The 23,396-nt window shown below is 41.7% G+C and overlaps 1 long non-coding RNA gene across 1 annotated transcript in view; it reads left to right on the forward strand.

The window, feature by feature from the left end:
• Positions 1 to 15,126, forward strand: part of LOC121133555 — a 61,763-nt gene extending 46,637 nt beyond the window's left edge. The window contains exons 4-6 of the long non-coding RNA XR_005870438.1: positions 7,325 to 7,616; positions 12,298 to 12,387; positions 13,808 to 15,126. This is a non-coding gene — a long non-coding RNA (uncharacterized LOC121133555). The remainder of the gene's footprint in view (positions 1 to 7,324; positions 7,617 to 12,297; positions 12,388 to 13,807) is intronic.
• The last annotated feature ends 8,270 nt before the right edge of the window (positions 15,127 to 23,396 follow it).

A 23,396-nucleotide genomic window follows, 5' to 3' on the forward strand; every position in this document is an offset into this window, starting at 1 on the left:
ACTCCATGTGAGAACTCATGGGCTCAAATGATAGACTTTGTCATATTTCTTGATATCACAAAAATTATAAATAGAGAGCTATTTGATTAAAGGATAAGCTACCAAGCTATAAAGAGTCACCATGTTGGGAGTTGTGAACTCATGACTTACATGCTTTTATTTTCCACATTTTATGGATGAGTAAACTGAGGCATAGTGAAGTAAGTTACTCAGAATCACAGTGCCAGGACTAGTGGAGAAATCAGGAACTGAACCCAAGAACTGTGTGAGGCTCAGCTTTTTTAAAATCTCAGTTGTCATGCTGAGTGAAGACAACAGCTGTTCCCAAGTTAAATGGCCCTGCATTGAACTGAGTGTTTGCATTCCCATAGCTTCCTCAGGAGAACTCCTTTAGAGTAATCCCACTCTACACCTTAACTGAAAAGAACATTGTGAAAGCAAATAGTTGTGTTTGCTTAAAGATCAAAAGTCCTATTCAATATTCACTCATGTAATAAATATTTATTGAGGATATCCTGGAAGCAGAGATAAAAGACTTAATCCAAAAAGACAGACAGACCCAGGCATACCAGTCAACAATGTGCTGATGGTCTCTGGGAACTTGAATGGATTTATGCAAGATTGATGCTTTAGACATTTTAGACAGGGCATGCTGACAACATGAACAATGGCTAGGAGACTACAGGGTGAGGTATTTGGAAGTAACTTAGTAATGGAGGTCACATGTATTGAGGACTTAAAATTCAAATATTGTTTGAAAGGATGAAGGGTCTGAGGAGGTGGCTCAGTGGTAAGAACACTTGGGGCTCCTGCAGATGACCCAGCTTCAGTTCCCAGCACCCATATGGTGGCTCACAACCATCTGTAACTAGTTCCCAATAATCCGATGTCTTCTGACCTCCATGGGTACCTGACATATATGAAAACATTCATACAAATAAAATAAAGCTAAATAAATGGAGGGAAAAGATAGAAGTCAGTAACTATATCAGTTTGGGTGCCCTTAATAAAAGATACAGTGTAAAAGCTAATCTTATTTTTCAACCTGTCACACCAGGGAAGAGGAAATCCCAATTGAAGAACTGTCTTTATCCAGTTGGCCTATGGGCATGCCTGTGGAGGATTCTCTTGATAGTTAATTGATGAAGGAGAGCCCAGCCCACTGTGGGTGGTACCATACCTAGGCAGGTGGGCCTGGGCTATATTAGAAAAGTAGCTGAACAAGAACAAGAGAAAAAGTCAGTAAACAGCATTCTTTTATGGCTTCTGTAATTTTATGTACTTCCACATTTCTGCTCAAGCTTCTCTCACTGATGGACTGTAACCTGTAAAGATGGAATGAACCCTTCCTTTCCAAAGGTACATGGTGTTATCACAAGACCAAAAAATCAAACAAGGACAAATGGGATTCATTCTATCTGGATGGTGGGACAAGTTTAATATAGGGACTATTTACAGGATGTGTGGTGGGCTTTAATAAATACAAAGGGAGCTGTGAAAGACTTGGCAACACCAACAACAGGATCCTTTAAAACTTCGAGGCTAGTGGCCATCAGGAAGTGACTCCTACTAAAACCCAGACAAAGAGCCATGCCTGAAGGAATGCTTGATGGAACTGGTCTTCTATCCAGGACTCAAGCAGGCCATGGATATTCTACTGACAGGAATAAGGTAAAATTCACAACAAGCATTCTCTCTCTTGTCTCCTCTTATACCTGTTAAATAGGCTAGCAGCCAGAGAGGAGGGAGGGTACCAGTCAGTCCACGCTGTGCAGTTCAGTCTCCATGAGTATAGGTGGTGAAGAATAAATGACAGGGGGCATCCAGAAAATATTTAATTCAAGGGCCCTTGAATATGTACCTAAGAGGGCCTGGAAGCTGCCATGATTGCCAGGATTGGGCGGGGGACCGAGTCATGAGAAAAGGAATATAAGACAATGTATAGAATGACAAAGACAATGCATTCTGTTTATTATGGAATCGGTTTTTGAAGTACATGTACCTTTTAGAAGGGAGTGGTTATGTAATCAGTTCTGCTGCATCAGATAGAAGGCTGGTTGTTCCTATCTGTATAGGTGAGACATGGTAGCAGATGAGGTTAGGGAAAGAGCTGGATGGGGCAATTTGAAGAGATGATCAAGGACTGTAGGATATCCAGGTTGTTAAAAATATAAATAAATCATCATCAGCCCAAAGAAGTAGCTTTGGGGGTTCAATTCCCTGTAAGCCTGGCCTTTTCCTTCATACCAGGAATCTTGTTTTGCATTTGCTTTATAAGGACTCTCCAGGTTTCTGGAGTCAGCTCATGGATGCTTGGTGAATGGATGCCACAGCTTGCAAGTTCCACACCTGAACTGCTCTGCTGGGCTTCAGAACAGAACCTCCACCAATGGCCTTGTCTTAAAGCTCCCTTACCTTTCTGAGATCCCTTTCTTTGCCCACTTCCTACCTCCCAGGGTATTTTTAAGGATAAATGAGATAATGTCTGTGAAGGCTCTGGAGAGGAAGCCTCGTTGGAGATAAGCACACCCTCTGATATTTTTAGCTGAAGAGTGCTGGTTGTCCAGGATATGCCGTTTAGCAATTTCTGGAGCCTTGAAAAGGAAAGAGAAAGGGTGGCTGGGGGCAGGGAATTGGGGCACTCAACAGCATTGTGTTTCGAGAAATCCCTCCCACCGCAAGAGTAAGAATACACGTCAAAGGAAACAAACACCATTTGTAGATAATACAGGAAGGTGACAGGTTTGCTTGCTTGCAACTGTTACAGCGTGACGCTAACAGCTCTGTCCTAACTGCTTGTTCACTCTAAGGGGCAGAGGTCCACGGGGCAACCACTCCACTGATAATGAAACAAGGCTTAAGTGGCTCTCGCTTCTGCACAGAATGGCAGGAAACATCTTCACCACCCACCCCTGCCTCCTCCAGAAAGCAATGAGTTTAAGGTGGGGGTGTATTTCCTGCCCAGATTCCAAAAATGGTTCTCAGTCTTTATGGAGATAGGAGAATGGACACGCTGACCTAACATAAGCAAGACTGCAGAACCACAATAGGGACTAGCCTGCCCTCCAGTCCATATCTGCCTTCTAAGTAGAAGGCGTTCCAAAAGGAATAACAGGAATTTTGCTTTGATAACTTAATTGGAGAAATGTCTTGCACGAGTTCGCCCAAGTGCTTCATCTGTGTTTTTGCTGCCATTCTGTAGAGTTTTATCTCTCAACTCCGTGGTGCAGACCAGAGCCTCTTTCCCTGTGGGAAGTTGATAATGTTTGCTGACTTCTCTGCAGGCTCAAAGATTAAGATGAACATTATGTATGTACACTGCAACTGTTCCTGAAACTAGTATTTAGGATTCATTGATGCATTTTCGTATACAAGCCCTGGCAGATATCTAAGGTTGAATACCAATAGTCACACTGGGATTCAAATTCTGTTTCGACTAGATGAGAAGAATATCATTTAGGGGGTGATTTAAACATTTCAAGGTCAACCCATTTACCCATAATTCTGAGGAAATAATTTCCATCATTGCTTTAGTATGAAAGTTAAATGAGTTAGGGTAGACAAAGTTTAAACAGCTATGCTATTACATTCAGAAACAGAAATAATGGATACTAGGGAGATGGCTCAGTTGATAAAGTGCTTGTTGTACAAAAATAAGGACCTGAATTCCACCCACCAGAATCCACAAAAGAAAGATGAACTTGGGGGTACATTGCAGCAATCCCAGCAGTTTTGGGGGAGCAGCAGGAAGAGGCAGCTGCACCCTTGTGGGCTTACTGGCAGATATGTCTAACCAAATTGTTAAATGTCAAGTTCAGTAAAGACACCCTGCCTCAAAACCAAAACCAATTAACAAAAATCCAAACCAAACCAAACAAGACAAAAGAAACCCCAAAACATGTATACACACACACACAAAGGTAAAAATAAAAGAAACAAACGATGGCATGCTGTTTAATTATGATGTTTTTCTTAAGCTGCTTTGCCACAAGCAGACAAGCTGATTCTGAGTGAAATGAACCATATTTGCATCCCCCTTGATCACCACGTCCGTTGAATTTCACAAAGTGTGGGCACCAAGGTTACATAAGGAGAAGTTATTAATAACAGGATGCATTTGGGGCAGCTGGTGGAGAAGTTCCTATTATCCCATGCCCCAAATGTCTCATGCTGAGAGATTATCAATTCGGCAATTGCTTGCAATAAAGGGTTGGAAAAGATGAAGTTTTATTAGTAGATGGGAAGTTTTCTGATCACACGGAGGCCTAAAACCTCCTGGCCTCACCTGGAACCCGCTTCTTTCAGGTTCTAAATAGGAAACTGGGAGCCAGTTCAATTTTGTACAAGTCCCCACAGCCTGCTGGCGGCAAAGCCAGGTAGAGCCTGGCTCTCTTCATTTTGAACCGTAGGTCTCCTCCACCCTCTCTTATCTGCACTCTTTTTTTTTTTTTGCTTTCTCCTGAACAGTGAAAGAGGTCAGTGAATGTGTCTCATGGTAAATGCTCAAACTGGCATCCTGAGAGGGCATCTGGGCATCTGGCGTTGAACTCAGTGTCTCCAGCCCCTGGTAGCTTCTCTCTGTCATACTGTGCATGTCTGAGTCACATCAAAGAGTGATGTCATGAAGAACAACAGTCCCTGTTTTTGCATGTGTCAACCTTCCCTTTCCTGTGTCCTCAGGAACTCCCCACTCCAATCAGGGAGCACTGAGTATTGCTGTTGCTATCACACACCAGTGATCATGCCAACAATGCTACATCTCCGGCCCTGAAAGCCTCTTTTCTACAGGGAATTAGGCAAAGTGATAGGCTTAATTCCCGAAAACATAAAAGAAAAGCACTGGTAGCATGAACCTATTTTTTTTCCCCTGGAAGACACATGAATTATGGCCCTGACAGCAGACTCAGGTCTATATCTGTGACCAGGATATGCCTTCCTCTCATCATTCATCCTGGCTGTTGATTCTCTTCATGCTCTGAATGTGGGGGAATCTAGGTACTTTCTTCAAGCTCAGGTTTGGAAATTCAATTTGTATGAAGGCTCAGGAGTATTGCCTAGAAGGCAACACTTAAAATGAAAAAGGGAAGTCTACTAATTAAATTGGTATGCCTAGCACAATATGAGCAGAGAGAATTACCAGCCTAGAGTGGAAATTTTAAATGGGTTTTATCATTTTCTTGCTGATGTCAGGGTTCATTTTGGGGATGGATGTCACGTGGAAAGGGCCAACATTCGTGCCCAGCATGCTCATGGATGATGGCAGAGGACAGAGGGAAAAGACAGTATGTTGGAAGGGAAGAAAGAATGATAATCTGGTCTATGAAAGATCTTGATAACCTCAGAGTATTGATGAGTTCCTGTTGTGTTCCAGAAAAACCTCTGCCATATTGGTTTATGTCAATCTACATATAATCCATCTACCACAATGAAAACGCCGATACAGCCAATGCAGTGTTTAAGATTCTTGGTGCCACTGATGTCCGTTTGGTTTGCTCTCTCTCAGACATGCCTGAAGGACTATGTATCTGCCACTCTTAAACCACTCTTTCTTTTCTTTGTAAGACTGAAAATAGTGTGTGCGTACATGCATGCATGTGTGTGTATGAATGAACATATTTTGTCTGAGTCCTCATGGACCCCAGAAGAGGGCATTCGAGTGCCCAGAACTTGAGTTATAGGCAGTTGTGAGCCACCTACAAAGATGCTAAGAACTGAACTCCAGGCCTCTGCAAGGGCAGCAAATGGTCTTAACTATTGAGCTGTTTGTTTCTCAAACTCTTTTGCATTTTTTTCTAAAGGCTTAAGAGACAGCTGCTTGACAATGAATGCTCATTATATATTGAATTTAAGACTACTTCTTGAACATTTTGTACAGTTTGATTACTTCCTCACGACTTAATTATTCAAGATATATTCCAAAGTTTCCCATATCTTCCTTATGTGCAAGGGTTTTAGAGGATACAAACCTCAGATCCTGCTGAAGACCATTGGGAAAAGAATTTGTTATAGCACATTTTGTTTTACATGATTTCCAGATAATGACATTTGGGAACTATGCTGTGTCTGGATGTAACCCACCAGGTTAATGGCAATAGCTTTTGTGTCTGCCAGGCTTCACTGTAAGGGATCTCACAGAAGGAAATAGACAGCATGAGGTTCATTCATATCCTATTCCAGAAAATGGATTGCAGCTATTAAATTGACTTCGTGATAAATCATTTACTTCTGCTTTCAAATATTATTATGGATGTGTCAACAGCTCTGAGTTCCTTTAAAAGTTTTGCCTTCTAGAAAGGATCATATTTCAACTGTTTGCACACTGCTCTACCATGTTCCATGTGAGGTGTTTATTGAAAAGACTAAATTGTATAGGTAAGATGGACAGGCTCCACTGACTGAAAGCATGGCTGAAGACATTGCTCACAGCAGTCTCTTCAGGACACCAGCTGCCGTTTGGACCTATGTATTTCAATGTCCATTTCTTTAATGTTGGTTTCCTATACTCAGTAATGTCATTTGCTCCCGGGTGCTTCTACCAAATAGCTGGCTGCACAGTGTGAACTATAATATCTACTTAGGTATTTTTAATGTGTACTTGATTAACCCAAGACTTGCCTTTCTACTTCCAGGGGAAAAGGAAGTATTTTGTATGCAAAAAAATAATCATGATTATCAACAATTGTCCTTTCTCACTGGTGGCATTGCTTCAGATTTTATAGTGTTTATGGACTCCTTCGGGGCCCTAATTTGGACTTCCTTTGATTCCTTAGAGGAAAATCATTTTTAATTCTCTGAAGTAGAAACTGTCAGTTTCCAGCTCTGAGCGTTGGGATTTCTTTCCCCTTTTCATCTCAAAAGTGCTTTCTTCATAGAAGGTGGTAGTGGTGTTCCGTCTGCAGCGTCCCTATAGTCCTTCTACCCTACGCAAAGTGACAAATAACCATGATGATTTCTGCAGAAGGCAGCCCTCTTTAAGGAACTTGTGTTGACACATAAATCATAACATTTGAAAGAATTCGTTGCCTCTTTCCTGCCATGGGAGCCCTTGCTCCAGCACATTTGGTCTAAGCTGCTGTGGGGGTGTGCTTGTATCTTAGTGTGTTGCTCTGTTTTGTGGTGTTCCTGCAGCTGCCTCCACCACTATGTGGGTGTTTTCTTCAACTGCAGTGGAACCACTGACTGGCTCCAAGCCTCTGCTGTTTTTGCAATTCTCTGCAGAAATGGCTTCAAGTGTTACTTTGCTGGGTCTGCTTGGGGGCAACCACAATGATGAATAGCGATGAGCAGGCACGAACTCCTTGACGTATGCGCTTCACCTCCACAGCTCCCCGATAAGATCAAACAGCAGTGCTGCAAGTGGCCTGACACATTCCGCTCCAGTGGTGGACAGAAGCCTATCTTGTCATTCATCTGCTACAGGCGCTTACTGGTGCTGCCATCTTCTCCTAGACCCTACTTCCAAGGACAGCTGGCCTGATGGAGAGATGTCCTACTGCATTTCCAGAGTGATCTGGAAGTACATTCCAGACATAAGCACAGCCATAGAAAACCTCACTCGCTAGGATCCTACCACTGTGCTCTGATTTTATCCTGGTGGTTCCACAGTCCTTACTATGGTAAGAAGGACCTAGAAGTCTGAGCATTTACACCCAGGCAGTTCTGATTGTTTCAAGGTTCTGACCCGTATGTCCTCCAGACAGTTTTTGCATCTGAGAATTGTTCCACCACAGTTTCTAAGCTCACCAAGGGGGTGTGAGGTGTGGGGGTATCATACAAAGTCACCTTCCGGACAAAACGGCCCAGTCAATGGGATAATATGTATGATAGGCCTTTCCACTCTTTAATTTGTCATCTGATGAATCCTTATGACTCAAAGAAAGAAAAGCAACCATTGATTGGGGTGGCATTTAGAAATTGATTTGTGGGCAGGGATTACAGGGCTATTATCTGAGTCTAATCTTTACCACCCGAGTCATACTCCAAAATTTAACTGACATACCCAAGTTTAACACTTGTGTGTGTATGTGTGTGTGTGTGTGTGTGTGTGTGTGTGGTGTGGTGTGTCTATGTGTGTGGTGTGCATGTGTGTGTGGTGTATGTGTGTATGTGGTATATATGTGTGTGTTGGTGTTGTGTGTGTATGGTGTGTGGTATGTGTGGTGTGGTGTGGTGTGTGTGTAGTGTAGGTATGTTGTGTGTGATGTGTCTCTGTGTGTGGTGTGCATGTGTGTGGTGTATGTGTGTGTATGGTATATGTGTGCATGGTGGTGTTAGTATTGTGCGGTGTGTGTGTGGTGTGTGTGGTATGTGTGATGGTATGTGTGGTATGTGTATGTGATGCTGTGTGTGGTGTGTGTGTGATGCTGTGTGTTGCATGTGTGTGGTGTATGTGTGTGTGGTGTATGTGTGTGTGTGATAGTGTGTGTGGTATGTGTGTGTGGTGTTGATGGTGTGTGAATGTGTGTGTGGTATGTGATGTTGTGTGTGGTGGTGATGGTGTGTGTGTGTGTGTGTTGTATGAAATGGTGGGTGGTGTGTGTATGTGGTGTATGTGTTCGTGGTGGTGGTTTGTGTGTGCCTGTGTGTGTGTGTGTGTGCATGTGTGTATGTGTGGTGTGTGTATGTGTGTAGCATGTGTGGGGGTGGCTAGGGATCTTTTTCTGGAATGTCATGATCACTTGAACCGAGTTGAACTGAGATTTTTTTAAAACAAGGTTTCTCTGTGTAACAACTCTGGCTATCCTGGAATTCACTCTGTGGACCAGGCTGACCTCTAACAGATCCTTGATCTCCCTGCTGAGGGCTAGGGTTAAAGGCATGCTTTACCATTCCCCTGCAAACTGAGAAGTTTTTAAACAAAGGAAGAAACAGAGTTGAGAAGTAAAAAATTATCTGGATCAGGGACACTTAGCAAAGTAAACAAGGAAACCATGAGAAGAAAAATTGCCATGGCAAGGGGTTTATTATTTTTTTCTAGAACTCTCTAAATGACAGCTATTCAGACCTTGCAGCAGTTCATTTTAATTGTTCATAGAAAGATGATAAGGGCCGGGCGGTGGTGGCGCACGCCTTTAATCCCAGCACTCGGGAGGCAGAGGCAGGCAGATCTCTGTGAGTTCGAGGCCTGCCTGGTCTACAGAGTGAGTTCCAGGACAGCCTCCAAAACAATACAGAGAAACCCTGTCTCGTAAAACCAAAAAAAATTTAAAAAGCTGAGAAACAGAAATTGCCAAGGGTAAGCAAAAAGCAAAGGATGATCCATAGAAACAATTTCATTGGATATTTGCATCATTCCATCCAGGTCCCATCACTGTTAAGGAGTTGTTACTACCTTTGTTTTTTAGATGGAGAACTCAAGACTTTGAGTTGTTTTCCCAGAGTCTTGAAAGACAAGGCATTGAGCTGATGCAGGAGCATAGCCAGATTTGACATTTATGCTGCCCCATCATATCTGAAGAGTGAAACACAAAGCAGAGGCTTTCTTAGCATCTCTAGAGCTCACAGCCCACCTTAGGGTATCTGGTTGTCCATGTTACCAGACTATGAGTTGAACTCTCTTCCTTTGGAGGCTGCTTAGGCTTTCCCAGAGCATGCTGAGTTCTCACATTCCTCAGTCACAGCACATCTCACCAGACTTGGCCTCTATTTATTAGCCTCAATATGAGCTTTAAATTGTTTTTTACTTTAGTTCTTAGAATGAGGGAAATATGGTGAACCCAAGAGTACCCTATGAATAAACAACTGTTTAAACACTCCTTGGCCATTTTTGACTTTCCAGAGAAACTTAGCAGTCACCGTGATAATAGGCATGACATTTAGTGTTCAAAACCTTGCAGAGTGATTGTCTAAATCAAAAAGGGGAGCAAGGCAGCAGGAGGAATGACAAAATTCAAGTTGGCTCATGGCATTGCTTTCAAGCTTCTTATTCTCCAGAGCCAGCAAGGAGAACTTAAGAAAGACCCTAGCTCAAGGGGTTCGTTCACATAGTATCCTGACAAAAGGGAGCCCCTCATCCTGAAACTGTGCATTGCTGTGCTTCTTTGACTTCTCTGGGTCAGATCGCAGTTGGCCCTTTCTCTTGTCTGGCTGAAGATGCTGAGTCAATGCTGGACTTTGTTACCACTGAATCCGAATCTTATTTATTGCTCAACCTTCCAGGTTTGAGACTGATGTATGCTGGTCCCAAACTCTGGGGTCTTCTAATGTAAAGATTGGACCAATTAATTTAATGTCATGTTTTCCAGTGGAAGTTTTGCTTGACCCACATGTGAGAAATTGCTGTTTGGGAGAAAAGGCAGAAGAGAGCCTGGGTCCATGATCATACCCTTTCACATCTCTGAATACTTAACCTTATCAGGGTTTCCTTTCCCTTAATCTACCTCGAACAATAAGAGAGACAGCATTCATACACACATTTCAGAATAGGGGCCCTTAGCAGTTTCTCAGATACACTGGTACCTTTTCCGCCTCAGTACCTGTTTGTCTTGGAGGGGTTGGAAGAGACGATGACTTTTCTTGCCTGCAGAAGCATTACTTGAATCAACCTGGTGCTAGATCCCTTATTTAAAAACTTCGTGCTAACAAAATTGTAAGCCACATTCGTGACAATGGTGATCTCTTCAGGGCAAGGTGGCTTTATTCTATGCAATTGCAGACTGTCAATGGTGGGGAAGCCCTGAGAAACCTTCTGTTCCATGCCTGTCATTTTGAAACTGGAGAAGGGAAGCACTGGAAACCAAAGAGCTTTGCTCCCTCCGAGTTTTCAAGGCTTGCTGGTCTCCAAACCCCTAGGCTGCCATAGCTATGACTTGGCCTGCATCCCTTTCCTTTCTTTTATTGAGTGTAGCATTGGGACGGGCAGGTTTTATAGCTTGACACTCTTATCACTCTTGCCTTCTTCTTGTTCTTGTATTCAGTTTCAAATCTGGCTCTGACCCTTGCTGAAGGGGGTCACTGGAAGTGACAGGGAAAGAGAGAGAAATAAGCCTGGTCATGACCCAATCAGTACACTCAATTTCACTGGGGTTAATGCCCTTTTACAAGGCAGAGAGGTAGGGATAGAGACGAGATTTAGGAAAAAGAAAAGATGGCTACCTATAACACCATTCATTCTGGAGTTAGGTACAATGTTGGTGGCCAATGCTGAGCTCAGAAAACTGATAGGAGCATGGTGACCAGGAAACATCTGTACAAGAAAATAGCCCCAGGATTCTTTCTTAGGTTTTATTCCATCACTGGTCAAAGTAGGAAGATATTTAAAAAACAATAATTAGGACTGTTTTAATGGTTCTTAAATTTTAGACTTGTTAAAATGTGGCCTCTTGGTCACCTGTTAAAGCCCCATAATCAATCAAGTTTAGCGTGAAATCCAGGAATGTGTTTTTTTTCTTGTTCTCTCTTTGTAGTTTGCTGCCTCTGTGTCTTCCTCTGGTGTGTGTGTGTGTGTGTGTGTGTGTGTGTGTGTGTGTGTGTGTGTGTGTAATAAATCTGCTCTTTTTAACTTGGGGAAAATAATTTTTGAATTTTCAAAAAATTTACAAATATGACAAATTTTCAAAAGAGTTTACAAATATTATGCTAAGAATTTGGTAAATAGCCTTTACCATTATACATTTACCTTGAATTTTAAAGAGTTTTAGTCATATATTTGTGCATGTGTGGGAGTGAATAATCGTGCCTATACACATCTAGTGGCAGATGAAGGTGAGAGATACCTTGGGGCTAGATGCTCAGGCCTTTGCTTGTTGACCGCTGTTATCTGGGTTCTGGGATTCCAACTTTGGTGCTCAGCGTTGTGCAGCAGCAAGTGCTCTTTAATGCATCCACCAGCATCTCCATCTGCAGAACTGTTTATATCCCCAAAGTGAAGCTCGGCACTTGTGAAATACCAACTCCCAACTCTTCCTTTCCGTGCAGCTTCCTGCACATGTTCAATTAACCTTCATGCCTCATCTGAAAAGAATCATGGAGTATTTGCCCTTTGAGGTATGGCTTATGTCACTTAGCATGGCCCTTTTGAGGTCCCAGAACCCAGGGCTGGTTCATCTAGCTAATACCTATCTCATAGCACCATTATGTGCAGATTGGAAGATTTGTACTTTGTCTTGCCAGGCAAGATGTGTGTTTCTTCCGAGGAAGCACTTCTTTGGGTGATAGTGGGTAAGCCAATTATTTAATGTCCTGGATTTTTTTCTTGCCCAAATAAAACACTAATACAGTATAGTTTAAGACACTGCGTGATTTCCTTTTTTTACTTAGCACTCAACATATTTTTATTAAGAACCATATATTTCTTAGGCTTTACAGGACCATGAAGATGCACATGACCATCATTTGATTCCATACCTTAATTATACACCACCTATAGAAGAAATGTGGGGGGTATGGGTAAGCACATCTTTTTATTTTAATTTTACATTATTTTGTTTTTGAGTTTGATTAAATCAGGAGGTCTAGGGTTGTTTTACAGCTGTATTAAGTTCCTATAAGACATCATAGGTATCTTAGAGAAATGCCTGTAGGCAGACAGTGGGAGGGAGGAGTTAAAATTGTTCAGGTACAGGAGAGGGGTTGGCTACTGTTGCCCCAGGCATATGGTATTCTCCAAAAACACCTTTCAGCTCAGTTATCATGCAGGAAAGCTTTTGGAGCAGATGCGAAATGTGGCTGGGGGCACCTCTGTGATAGTGGGTGCAGCATGAGGGCCTGCCATTCACCATTCTCAGGGCAAAGCAAACCTGAGATGCTCCAGGCAAGCATCGCAGGGAGATGAGAGGAATTCAGAGAGAGGAGAGGACCTGTGCTCAAATCTAGTCAAATCTTGATTCTTTTAATTCCCAGGGTCTTTAGCTACAGGAGAGGCAGTCCTGACCTCAGTCTAGCATCTCTAGGTCTTCTCGGAGACATGTCAGTTCCTGGGGACCCCCTTGTGGTGGCCCTGACTCAGAAAGAAACTCATCAGTTACTATAGAACACCATCACATACCACTTCCTGAAAGTCTTTGGGTTTTCCCTAGAAGGCTCTTTCCAGTCCTGCCAGGAACAGCTGGGGACTAGCAGTGGGGCAGGCTAACTGAAACAGTTACCCGATTTTTAACTAATATAAGCACAGCACAATAATAAAGACTGGGAGAAAAGACTCTCATAGTGGAGCACAGACCTAGGCTGATGTAATTAAGTGTGGTTGAACATTAACACTGCCCAGGTTTCTGAGCAATCAAGGTAATTACAGAAATGAGTGGTTATAGATTATTCAACAGATTAAAAAACATGTTTTTTGTCGATTTTGTAAGATTCCAAACTAAAGGGAATTTTCTGAATTTATTATTCAATCAAGGAGGTGATTTTAAGATGTAATGTGTTTGCAAGCATGAAATGATATTTAAATATGATGCAAATTTACTTAAATGTTTAATGGTTAGATACCTAAATAGTTTATTGTATTTATTACAAGTGTACATGTGTGTGCACATGCATGTGTGCGTGTGCGTGCATAGGCATGCACATGTGTGGAGGTCAGAGGACAACATGAGGGTGTCAGTTATGTCTTTCCGTTACATGGCTTGGGGACAGGTGCCTTTATCCATTGATTTGTGTCTCCGGCTCTTATTTACTAGTTATTACTTCATCAAATGTTGGATACAAGCCAAGAATATAAGTTGAAACCTTAGCTCAAGTAAAGCGGAGGACTGTTGCTTTCTGATAATCTACTTGATGATTATGAAACCATCAGGAGTAGCAAGACTGTTACTCCTCCTTGAACACTAGCCATTTACCTACTCTGTTTACCTTTGTTTCTCATCTGTAGGAGGACTCAGAAGTTTCTTACTGACGGAAGAAATGTCTACAAGTTTCTAATACCAGATATACCTATGACAAAATTCGGACTTTTTTTTCATGGGGTTAAGAAGGCTGTCTTCTTCTTTTATTTTGCTAGAAGGCCTTCCATCTCCTCCAAGGATGAGTATCAAGAGAACCCTGCAGGGAGCATGAAGACCCTCTCTAGATGCCACCTGGCTCTTGCTGTAATCCCCAGCAATGTGTGAGCAAGGTCATTGCCTGGCTGGAAGGAGAGGTGGAATAAGTCATGTCATTTTAGTCAAGAAGGTGGTGGGTGTGTGGGGGAAGGGGCTTCAGTTTTTTCATTTTAATATTTTTACTTTTGGATGACAGAGGGTTTCTTAGAAAGGAAGGAAATACAGAAAATCTTCATCATGGATTTTTATCTTTATGATGTCATCACACCTTATTAGCACAATCAGACTGTGTACAGTTATAGTGAAAGTCTAGATAAGGGAGAAATGATCACTTTCAGACTCAGTGTTTCTTTTGTAGATGGTGATAAGACACAAAGATCTATTAGGCAACCAGTAACATCATCCTTAGAGATACAACAGCAGTTCCCCAATTATCTTTCCCTTTGTACCATCCGACACATATACTCACACATACACATTCACACACATGCGTGTACACACACACCTCACACCACAGTACACACAGAACTAGATCTTCCTTTCTTTTGTTCAACAGTTGCGCCAATACTTCTCTTTTTCAGAGGATTAGAATTTATTGCATGATGTTGAAATCAACTGCTACCTGTCATGTGTAATTCCCTTCTCCTAAGTATGAACACCTCAAACATAGGGAAAGAATACAGTGTTACTGACCACACCAACTGAATCCTCACATGTTCCTTTATGCTCGGCCATGGATAAATCTGTTCAGGTGGAACTCTCTGATTTGATCCACTTTTTAAAATAATTAACCCATCAGAAAATGCTTATTTTCTCAGACCATAAGATGGAGATTGTCCCTCTAACGAAACTACATGGAAGCCAGGCCTGATAGCATAGGTCTATCATTCTTGCTAATCTGGAGGCTGATTTGGGAGCATGGCAAGTTCAAGGCCTGCCTAGACTACATCAAGACCGGCTTAGGCAACAAAATAAGACCAAGTCTCAAAATTAAATGTTAAGAGAGGGCTAGGGACATGTCTCTATGGTAAAATTCTTACCTAACATTCACAAAGCTTTAGGCTCAATGACTAGTACCATGAAAAAAAAAGAAAGGAAGGAAGGAAGAAAGAGACAGAAAGAGGGACAGAGTGAAAGAAAGGGAGAGAGAGAGAGGGAGGAAGGGAGGGAAGGAGGCAGGGAGGGAGGGAGGGAGGGGAAAATGAGAGAGGAGAAAGCGTATGGGTTATTTCAGGAGGGATACAACTTTAAGCATAATGAATAATGTAAATTTGAATAAAAACCATGTCAGTCTAATCTGTGATTTCAAACTTGGGAAACCAGAATAACAACTCTATGCTACTGAATGGAGAAGTACATAGTCTTTTTACAACTACTTGAGCTTAGGGTTAACTGTGTGCAATCAACATTTATTTTATGTCTGAAAAAGAGATTAAAACATTCATGCATAAGAAAATCACTTTCTAAAAATCTCATCCTTATATGCAAGAAAGAGTAATTTTTCAGAGGATTAAAAATTGAGGTCTTTATGTTTTGATTGGTAGCCTAACATTTCTTAAAGAAATGATTTCAAGTAATAGAAAATTATATTTCTGAGCAAGCAGTCTCTAGTAGAAATACAAATTGCATGTAGAATTTAAAAGTTCCTAGTAGCCTTAGGAAGAAGTTTTATTAAGAAGTTAATATTTAATTATAAATTACAATAATTTATATTTATCCTAGTATCTATAAATATTGTCATTTCAATGTGCAACCATTATAAAAATTTCATAAAATATCTCATATTCTTTTTAGTAGTAATTCTTTGAAACCCAGTATGTATTATATATATGTATATAGTATATCTTTTGTACTAGCCACATTTTAGTGTTTAATAAATGAATGTGGCCAGTTGCTGATTTAGAAATCAAATGACATTAAAAAGGCCTTAATTTTTCATATGACTTTGCTCAGACGATATTAGCATCCCAGTTGATGGGCCTACAAGGGCTGAGTTCAGCTACTGTATTTGATAACAAATGTTCACTGACTTCCTGGTCTTCTCAGACAGTTGTTCTAAACATTGAGAGTATGGTTGTGAACAATAAAGCTCATATGTCTTCCCCCATGGAGCTACCATGAGAGACAGATAATGCAGAGGAACACATTGAATAGTGTATTTGTAAATAGTGATGACTGCTAAGTAAAAATATATTAGGAAGTAAAGGAACATTAAATATGTTAAGGCAGGAGCTCCAGTTTTAGGACATGTAACTGAGGTTTGGTTAAAGACCTTTCTCATATTGGTAAAATTTTATGAAAGTTATGGCCTTGGGTTGTGTTGACTTTAAAGAAAATTAATGCATGCACAAAGTTATCTGTCATTTTATAATATAAAGCCAACAAGGGCCAAAGGACGGTGAGTGCCAAGGTTAGTGAAACCCTTGCAGTCTCTTTGCTCCTGGGGTTTGCCTTTAATGGATAAGCACTGATTAAGTATTTGTAAATTAAATATACACTGTGATGTGATACATAATGATATCTTGGTCAGCAACTGACAGCACCTATGAGGTCACATACCATAGCCAACTTGATTTGCAAGCACTCTTTATAAACTTTTCTACTCCCATGTTTGGAATCTATCCCTGTTATGAAATGACTAGTGAGTATAATTAGAGAAGTGCCATCCTATAAACACATAGAATAAATAAATGGTCCAAACCAAACTGAGCAGGACTGAGGGGCTGTCTGTGTTTTCCCAAGTCAGCATTGAAGGAGGCAGAAAACATTTCCATTTATGCAAAGGCTCCATCTGCACACTGTATTTCTCTGGTATGAGTGGAGACAACCCCATAAAACCAAATTGAGACTTAGGGTGGGGACCAAAGGCACTGGCAGGCCATACTAGTCATTTTGTTTTTTATCCTAAGATAAGTGGGAATCTATTGAAGTTGACTTGCTTCATTTAAACCTTTGAGACTAGGCAGAAGGTAACTTGGTAAGATTTTGTTTTGTGTTGTGAATAGAACTCATGTCTGTTCAACATGTCTTCCTCCATGGAGCTACCATTCTACCATGGAAGGCAGACAATAACCTGGGCAAACAAACTTAATGGTTCACACATTAAACAATGATAAACGTCAAATAAAAACATGGAGTGGTAATGAGAAGTAAAGGAGGTTAAGGCAGAGATACAGGTCTAGGGATAATCAGCAATTATCTTCCCACTGAGAAGTCAAGGCTTGTTTAAGTTGTATACTAATATTAGTGAAAACTCATGGCCATGTTTTGAAATTCTCAGTTCAAAACCATAGAGTATATACCATGATCTCAGACTACAGATTCTGTGTAGTGAGAGGATATGAGATCATCTAGGTTGCAGTTCTCAAGTGGAGTGACTGAATGTTCATCTCAAAGTCAAGCCCTGGGAAAAGAGGCCCTTGCGAGACTTGTACAGGAAGGTCATGTGCAGTTACAGATGCTAATAAGACAAAGAAGGAATGAGAGTCTAGTCAGAAAGCACAGAAGATAAGGTTGAGGGGAGTGGTAGCTGCGTAGGTTCATACTGTGCTGATTATTTAGAATCCATACTTAGCATTGAATTGCCCACCCTGCTCTGTTTAGGACAACTTCCTACACATTCTTTGGAAGTGAATAAAGGGCAGGGGCAGTTATCAGCCAATGCTCTCACTTACAAATGATTCCAATCTGATCCATCCTCAAAACTGGTCATCAGCTGTTAAGGTTCTTCAGAAGCTGTTCTATTACATACCTTTTAAGTTGTATATGTGTAGGTCATGTTTAAGGTAACCTCATCTGAGAAATGCAACGCAACAAGGACTTATGTAGCCCTTCTTCAGAAGCAATAGAATAAAGGACACAGAGTGTAGGAGGAAAACAATGCCGCCATGTGACTTACTAGAGGCGCATACAGATGAGGTAATAAAAGAGCAGTGGTTTACCACACCGCTAACCACACCCACTTTAGGCATGACTAAAGACATATATGGACGGACGTAAAGACGTATACTACGTAGGCCTGGCTAGGGAGCGTTAAGGGGGAAGGCATAAAAGACTGAACAATGGAAGTCTTGGTCTCTTTTTCCGGGCTTCCTACCCCATGGCGTTACATCTCGACTCCCTGTGTTTCTCCTACCCAGAGTCCTCCTGGATTCCTTGGACACGTTCTCAGGCTTCTCTCAAGGCATCTTGTGTGTTATTTGGGAACTGCAGCTCGGCAGAGCCCAGGTGACTGGTGGGGATAAACCAAAGCAGAAGACAAGGATAAGGCTTCCCTTTACATAATGGTGATCAAAAGTGGGATCATGAATTTCCACGTAGAATGACATAAGCTTTAAAGGAATTTTAGAAACAAAAAAACGGAGAGAAGCATGAGTTCTTGGTGTAGGGAAAAGGGACCAGTCAAAGAAACACACCCTGAGCAGAGCCAAAGAAACACACTTTGGCCCTGCAACCACAACCAAAGAAATGTACCCTGACCCTAAAACCAGTGCCAAAGGAACACACTTTGTCCCTGGAATCAGAGTCAGTGAAAGAAATGTACCCTGGCCCTAAAATTGGAGCCAAAAGGCTAAAAAGGACCAGAGAAAGAAACACACTTTGGCCCTGAAACCAGAGCCAAATCTGACCCTAATCCTGTGTAAAAAAGTAACCAATCCCGGAGCAGAGCTCTAGCCAATCTGAGCTCAGCACTGAAATCGGACCAATCTCTACTCTGGAAAAACTTCCCCAATCCCTATATAAACCAGGTGTATGTTCAGCTTGGCTGGTCCAGCTGTCTTCCAATAAACCCCTTTGGATGAGCTTCGGGTGAAGATCTTCTTTTGCGGCGGCGACAGAGCAGAGGCGACCCTGGGCAGAGCAGAGCAGAGCAAGCAGAGGCGACCCTGGGCAGAGCAGAGCAGAGCAGAGCGAGCAGCGCTGTAACACTTGCCGGGGAAACCTTCCTTGGCAGAGCGGAGTCCGGCTCCCTGCTCTCTGCTCTCCGCTCTCCAGGAGCAGAGCTGAACTGTAGCAACTTCTCCTGAGAAACCTCCTGCGGAGCAAAACTGCTACACTAGGCGAACATCCCCAGCTGGAAGACCCTGTCCTGCCGGAGCAGAGCGGAGCGGAGCTGATACACCGGAGAAGCCTTTCTCTGAGGCAAGGCTGTAAGCTGCCAAGCTTACTGCAACCTGTGGTGGTCCTTGGCTCCCGAGCTCCAGGATACCTTTACATCTGAGCTGTGTAACACTCAGTATCCTTGGCTCCCGAGCTCCAGGATACCTTTCCACCTGAGCTGTGTAACACTGAGTATTCTGTGACTCCCGAGTGCCAGAATACCTGACCCACTCCTGTTCCATCCTGTCCTGACCCATCCTGACAAAACGCTTACACTTGGTAGCAGCATTTTCTCAGGTGGCTCTGTTTTGCTAGCAACAAGCAGAGATTCATGCGGCTGGCTTAAGTGAGGCTTCCTGACTCAGCATAAAAACAACAACAACAACAACAAAACCCAGCAAGGTTGTTTTAAGAGACTCTGCTAATAATTGAAAGGTGTGTAGGTACAGCTGGAAGTGGCAGTGACCACATCTCCAAGCACAGACTGAGGCAATGAGCTGGAATCATGCTTATGCCTGCCATCTTGGAAAAACGGCAGTTTAAACAGCCTCGGTTTTAACAGATAAGACACGTGGCCAGAGAAACATAAAGATTTACAGTAAAGTCAGACTTGGATAAAGAAAAACCTCTAAATGTTTACAGTGTGTTTAAAAATATAGGTGAGATTGAGAGAGAAAAAACCAAAAACGACATAGTGGTAAATAAATAGAGAAGCCTGCTGTGGTGGCGCTAGCCGGTAGGATTTGCTGCAGAGGCAGAGGCAGAGGCAGGCAGATTCCAAAGAGAAACCCTGTCTCAGAGAAAAATAAATAAATCAAAGTAAAAGAAATAGAGTAATAATAATAGATAAATAAATAAGCCACGTAAAGATGGAAAATACACAGAGTCTGGATGCTGTACTCTATTGTGTTTTTCAGTTTTTTGATTACTCAGGAAGGAACAACTGCTAAATTGTAAATGCAGCTGAATTAATTCAACTTATATCTTTTGAAAATGCCTTGACTTCAAAATTTAAGTATAAGAATATGTTACTTGGCAAAGGAGTTTTTGTTTATGTTTCTACAGAAAATGAAAAGCTGAGGATTCCTTCCAGGCTTCTGTGGTTCGATGAACCAAGACCCCCGGAAGCAGTGGACCAGGTGTTCCAACAACTGAAACAGCTAAGATGATGCAGTCTTACAGACCCTGAAACCAAGGACTTATACAGGTTTCTGAGTTTTGTCATGATCCCCATGGTGTGAACAGCGCCCCCTTCCAGCACGAAGCAGTTTGGAATGAGCGACATCCCAATTCCCATCTTGTTTATAAATCTTTCTTTTCATTTAAATGGGGTTGTTTATAATTGGCTAATGATCACAGCCAATCTCTTTTTAATGGTAAAAAGGGGGATTATGGTATGGGTATGGTTTTTCATTTATTGATATAAATTCAAGGTCAATTTTGTGATGCGTATATTTCTCCTCTTGATTAAGTATTGTGCTTATACTGATCTTTTAAAATGTAATACATAATTAAATATAGACTATAGATAGTTACTTATAATAGTCAGAACTTATAGTTAGGTAAGTTAGGTTTTCTAGATATACAGAGATATATTTGAGATAGGGAGATAGTCTTCAAACCTTTCAAAGACCTTCAGAAAATGGCATTTAAAATGGTTTAGGGTTTTTCTTGACAATGAGAAATGTCTGTTCCTGGCAGCACCAATTACGTCTGAGAGGAAGATGGGCATTGAAGAAACTCGTTATGGAGTTTGCTTTCAACATGGCAAGATTAGCCATTTGGGCAAGAAACTGCTCTTGCCTGTACTGCTTGACTGTTGTTGTATAATCTGGACATGCAGGACCCACAGGAAAGTGACTGCTAAACTCAGTCTTACAGGGTTCCTGCTTCATGGAAGAGTCCACGAGACTTTCTGAGGACACAGAAAAATGAGTGACAGACTGCCAATGCAGATGGACAGTTTGAAATTTCCTGCTTTGCTGAGAAGTCTTCTGGATACACTGTGGCCTATGGGCTGAAGATGGATGCCCCAACGTTACAGAGGAACTTTAGGTGACTGTCCAGGTAGCAAGATGTCTCTGTCAATCCTAGTGTTTATATATTATCCTTCTGTGGTCTTTGATGGAGTTGAAGACAGATAGTTATAATTATAGTTTTCCTTAGTTATGATAAAAGATAAGCTACATATAGAACTTTGGACTCACAAAATGGGATGGATGATATTTTCTTTAAATCTTGCTAAAATATTGTAACTATGTTCTTACATGATAACTGTTCTGTTATATATAATTTGACTATGTTAATGTTAAGACCTTTCTTTTTGTTTAAACAGAAAAGAAGAGATGTTGGGGAAGTCCTGTGTATATGTCAATAAAGCACTGTTGGCCAATAGGGAATCAATATAGGTGGGACTAGGAGTCCAGGAGGACTCTGGGAGAGAGAAACACAGAGAGTCAAGATGTAACACCGTGGGGTAGGAAGCCCGGAAATTTCTCCAGTAAGAATACTTAGATTGACAATTATGGGGTAATTACTTAAGTCAGAGCTAGCCAGTAAGAAACAAGCAAGGCCAACAGCTTCATAATTAATATAGCCTCCTGTGTGTTTATTTGGGACTGATGCGGCTCTGGAACCAGGCTGGCAGGAAGGCTTCACTTTACAACAGAGCTAAAAGATTTTCATATCAAGACTTCTTTTGAAGCTTGAAGTTGATTGAAAATAAAGCAGAAAATAAACACTGTCCTTGGGTATAGAAACTTTATTGTAAAGAATTCCTCTTAAATAAGTAACTTTGGCTGGGCGGTGGTGGCGCACACCTTTAATCCCAGCACTCGGGAGGCAGAGGCAGGCAGATCTCTGTGAGTTCGAGGCCAGGCTGGACCGACAGCCTCCAAAACAATACAGAGAAATCCTGTCTCGAAAAAACCAAAAAAAAAAAAAAAAGAAAGAAAAGAAAAAGAAACTTTGTTGATCAATTTAATGTAACAGCGGTGACCAAAATTTATTGAATTATTACAATGGTGCAACTCTATTATAAATATGTTATCTATAACCTTCACAACATTCCCTAAAACAAGTACTATTAGTATTACTTTTGTATACAGAATTCAGCCAAGACATAGAACTTTCCAGTGACTTGCCTCAAATCAGGGCAAAGAGGCAGAATTGTGACTAGAACTTTGGCAATGTAACACAGAGGCTCAGGTGATACTGGGCCCCCTTACCTTAGATTGCTGTTATTCTCTTTTGAGCGGTGAGCACATGTGAGATACTCCTGTGAGGCTCCTGGTGAATGTCTTCTTGCTGAAAAGATGTCATGTGATGTGTATGTCTTGTAGCTAAATCATTGTGGCGGTTTCCTGCCTTTTTCACTTCCCACATTGGTCCTCAAATGAGGACCACCTTAGCACGTTGTCTTGCTCATTGGTCATCGTGTTGGCATCTTGTTCTAAAACCTACAATGCAATAGTTCATACTGAGAGCAGGTGGCTGAGCACACCCCCTAAGCATGCCCATATGTTCTGTAGTGAATAAAGACAAGCATTCCTCACCAGGGGTCTTGAACTCCATCTGTGTTGTCTTCTTGCTAATTTTCATTAGTTGAATGTATACAGTGTGTGCCTCTAGGCCAGCTATCTTTTAAGCAACATGACTCCAGACTGACTTTTGAGAGTGTGCGTGTGTGTGCACGTGCGCGAGTGCACACGCGCGCAAGTTACTCATGGAATGCTCATTTCAGGATACCAAAAGGAAGAATTATTAGGGAATCCCTTAGGGATATGTGGTAATGGGATAATGGCAAACACTAGAACTAGTCAACCAGGTCAGATTACTTAAAAAGAAGCTGGAACAGTGAGACACCTATTGAAAGTAGAAGTGCAGAAACCCTTCTTGGGGAGGGCTTAGCTTAGTCCTAGAAAATAAGTGTATTTAGTTTAACATGATTAAAACTTGTAGGAAAAATTCCTGAGAGGAGATAGGCCACTACACAGCTCATTAACTGCCACTATCATAGGAAATGCTGGAGACCAATGAGATCTAGCAAAGGGAGGGACTTCTGGTCCCTCCAGACAGTGTGGACTGAAAACTGAAGCTTAGTGTTTCCAAGAAAGTCCTTGCAGCTGTCCCAAGGCCACAGCCAAGTGCTTGTTCTGAGGCGAGGCGTGAGGAGCTATTTTCTCCTACCATCTTCTTTTCGTAAACAGTCGTTAAACAATCATTTGGTTAACCATTCATCAGTCACTCTGGAGACAGGGAGATTAAGCAAATGTTTGCCAGAGCACTCTTCTTCCCACAGGAGTGTCCATGGATATCATC

Source organism: Mesocricetus auratus, unplaced genomic scaffold (assembly GCF_017639785.1).
Source record: "Mesocricetus auratus isolate SY011 unplaced genomic scaffold, BCM_Maur_2.0 Super-Scaffold_100022, whole genome shotgun sequence".
Taxonomy (NCBI): domain Eukaryota; kingdom Metazoa; phylum Chordata; class Mammalia; order Rodentia; family Cricetidae; genus Mesocricetus; species Mesocricetus auratus.